The sequence below is a fragment of the Rhinolophus ferrumequinum genome, chromosome 7 (assembly GCF_004115265.2).
Source record: "Rhinolophus ferrumequinum isolate MPI-CBG mRhiFer1 chromosome 7, mRhiFer1_v1.p, whole genome shotgun sequence".
Taxonomy (NCBI): domain Eukaryota; kingdom Metazoa; phylum Chordata; class Mammalia; order Chiroptera; family Rhinolophidae; genus Rhinolophus; species Rhinolophus ferrumequinum.
In genome coordinates, this window is record NC_046290.1 from 548,969 (window position 1) to 552,940 (window position 3,972).

Consider the following 3,972-nt stretch of genomic DNA (forward strand, 5'->3'; position numbering starts at 1 on the left):
CTGCAGCAAGGCCAGGCCCCTCCTCCCACCAGACCACTGCCCTGCCAGGAGTCTTGGCGCCGCCTCCCCTCCATGCAGGGCCCCTCTCGTTGCCCTCGGTGACCCCTCTGGGTGTCCCTCTGCCCGGCTGCACCCCTGTGCCGGCACACTGTGGCCCAAGCTCAGCCTGGTCCCCACCCCTTGGCATGAATGGATGTGGCCACTCTGTCCGGTGATTCACACCGTCCTGTCATACCCACAGGAAGGATGTCAGGTTGAGGCCTCGGTCACATGCTGGTGTCCCAGTGTCACAACAGCACCTGGGGCCTGACCTGTAGCTGGCAGACGCTGCCAGCACCTCCACCTTCAACACTGTCACCGCAGTGGCGCAGGCCCCCTGTCCCACCAGCCCCTAGGTCCAGCAGGTCCATGCAGCCTCCTCTTGGCCCCCGGCTCCACCCCCCGGTCAGTTCCAAGCACCAGCTCGGCAGCCCCCCTTCCCCCCCAATGCTGCAATTCTCCTCTGGTCTCCTGGGCCTCATCTCCCATCCGACCACTGGCCTTGTCCGGGCCCGCCTCTGGGCTGCGTGCCAAGTGCCCTGGCTGCCTGACCAGCCTTCTGCCCGTGCCAGCCCTCGACAACCTCATGCCGCCCTCTGGGGGACCTTCATGTCTCCCCTTTCCCCACACGTGCCACGCCCAGACTCTGCAGCCTCACAACAGCCCCGCGTGCGTTTTGTTTCAAGTCCGTGTGGTCCACAGCCCCACCCCCTGCCTCAGGGATGTGCTGAACCCAGGGCCCCCTCCTTCCGACTGGGGTTCTCAGGTCCAGGCCCTCCTCCCCGTCCTCTCAGCTCCTGTCCAGGATTGCTCTCCTGGAGTGAGTGTTTGGGGGCCCCCACTATGCCAAACAATGCTCACCCTCCATGTGTCACCTCGGGTAAGATTTTACCAGATATTTCTGGGAAGATGCCCCCCGCACCTCCCGGCACATCCAGGGAGGCCGGCCGCAGGGATGCTGAGCCACAGGTGCTCCACCAGGAACAGGCGCGGTCCTCCTGCAGGATGCGACAGCCGGCTGGAACTGGCCTCCTGCCCCCCAGGGCTGTGGGGCTCCTGGGAAGCACCACCCTGGGGATTAAGCTTGGGACCTGCCGCAGATGTGGCTGGCCGCAAGTCCCCTGCTGCCCGCCTCACTGTGAGTGGACAGCCATGTCTGCTCTCTCTTCCTCCTTGTACACAGGCCCTCCCACGGGGGTCCAGAAGTGGCTGCCTAGAGCTGCCATGGCTGGGTCTACACCTGTGGAGGAGCCTGGCTGAGAAGCCCCCAGAGTGTCCTGGCAGGTGGGTCCCCTGCCCAATCGCCCAGGTTAGTGTCACCTCAGCCCATCTGTGGCTCCATTACGTGCCCCTGCTTGGGCTTCAGCGAGTTGAGTTGAGTTTCTTGTAGTCAGGAAACCCCCAGCACCCATAGCCTCTGGGAGTTCCCGGAATGACTGGCCATCCCCTGTCTCCTGGCCGCAGCCATGTGGCAGAGAGTCAAAAATTACAACTCAAAGAATTTGGAGGTATGCCACCTAAAGCAGGAACAACAAAAGATGAAACAGATACGTTGAACTTCAAAATCAAAAACTTCTGTACTTTGAAGAACACCATTGGGAAAGTGGAAACACAGCCCATGGAAAGGGAAATGATATTTGCAAAACACACGTCTGTTAAGGAATTTGTACCCATAACATACAAAAAACTTCACATCTCAACTAAGGTGTGAGCAGACATCATTAACCATCAGGGAAATGCAAATAACAGCAGTGTGACACCACGTCCCACCCGCCAGGATGGCCAGAATCAAAATGTCAGTAACAAGTGTTGTGAGGATGTGGAGAGATGGGCCGCACCACACGGCTGGCGGGGCTGTGACACGGGGCCACCGCTGTGGGTAACACCTGGGCTCACAGTGAGGTGGCTCCTCACAGGGCTAAACAGAGAGGGACTCAGGTCCCCTCCCGGCTGCCACACAAGGCCTGTGTGTTCACAGGACTCAACCCAGTTGTCCACCAGCAGATGGATAAAAAAAGAAAAGCGTGGTCCATCCACCCCTTGGGATGTTATCCAGCCATGAAAAGGAATCACGTCCTGACCATGACACAGCACGGACGGGCCTGCAGATACTATGGTCAGTGAAAGAAGCCCGACACCTAAGGCCACACGTCCCATGACTCCGTTCACATGGCAAGTCCGAAACAGGGAAACGTGTGGAAACAGAGCGGACAGTGGGGCTGACGGGAAGACTGGCGAGGAGAGCTGAAGGGCACAGCTTCTTCCTGAGGCGACGAAATGTTCTGAGATTGACTGTTTTGGTTGCACAAATCTATGAATATACTAAAAAGCACTGAATCGTACATGTAAGTGGGTGATTTAGAGGGTATGTGAATTACATCTCAAAAAGCCGTTAAAGCAAACAGTTGAAACCTCTGCCAGATAATCCAGGTCAACGTGGAACACGTGAGAACTTCCTGCTGCCCAGCGTTGTGTGACAAGCTAGATGTGATGACAGACACCGGTCAGCCCACGCCAGGCCAGCCTGGGGGCACGGTGGATCAGGCACTGATTCCAGGGGTGCTTGAGCACCCACCCGGCCCTCTGCAGCCCTCGTGACATCTGCGTTGAACACAGACTAGAGCTTCAGCCAGAAGGAACAAGACTCGATGGTCCCTGCCAACTCACCTGGCCGGGCGTCCCAGCCACCTCCCCCGTGGGAGTGTGGGGTGACTGGCCGACCAGCGTCTGCGAGCATCACCACGGAGCTCCATACAGGACAGTATCTGCACACAGGTTACACACACGCCTCGAGCTGGAGCAGGGTGATAGACACGAGGGACACGAGGCGCTGGGAAGGGCTTCCATCTCTCAGCTGGTAGTCTGCCTAATGTCCAATAGTATTCCTGCTGCTGTCGTCACGGCACATGAATAGGATACACGAAACCTCAGAGGACGACAAACAGTTAGGCTCTAAATGGGGGGGAGACACAGAGAGGGGCTGGAAGAGTCTGGGACGGTTGCTCAGAAGCAGGGGGCCTGGACCAGGCTCTAGAGCTGGGTGCCGGGTGGACGGTGCCCATCTCCAGGGACCCAAGCCGGCACCAGGTCATGCTGAGTCATCCATGGAAAGTGGAGTCACCACGGGGTTACGGCAGCCACTGAGTTGAGGCCACTGTGGGAGATGCAGGCGCTTGGTGGGCCAGGGAGGTTTGTGGCAGGAAAAAGAAGGTGGGCAAGAGTGGCCAGCTGGGGTCCAGGGAGGTGAGAAAGGATGGTTTCTCCAAAGAAACATAGAACAGGGCAAGGCTAGGGGTCCCCACAGGGTGACGGGTGCAGAAGAAGGAACAGAGAGGGGGCTGAGGGGCTGGATACTGAGGGAGGGGTCTCCAGGGCAGCTGGATGGGCTGGGGAGGAGGCAGAGGGGAAGAAAGCTGTGCTGGGGGCCTGACCTTCTGGCGGAGGGGGTGGAACCATTGGGCCCCAACCCAGGGCTCCTGGGGCAGCTGATACCCTCCCTCGTTGCCCAGGAGTCCAGCAAAAGCCCTGCCCAATCAAGGTCAAAGGAGGGAGGAGTGCAGGCTGTGTTCAGTCAGAGGCCCACCGCTGGTCCTGTCCTGGGTTACTGTGGGACAGAAAGAGGCTAGGGCTGGACCTCTGGAAAGAAGCCAGGCGGTCCACACCAGCCAGGCCAAGGCTGGGAGTTGCTCTTGTGGAGAGACACCCCTCGTCTCCTTGCCCTCCCTCCCCAAGATCCCTCTCCCATGGGCCTCCTGTCCTCTGAATCCTGGACTAGACCCCACCCCAGCTTAACTTCCAACCCACCACCACCACCACCACCACCACCACCGGCCACAAGGATGCAGGGCGTGTTTCTACAGTCCTGGGTGGTGCACCAGGTCCTCTCCTGAGAAGGGAGGGACTCTGGACTCCTCTAGAAGAATTCGGGACCCC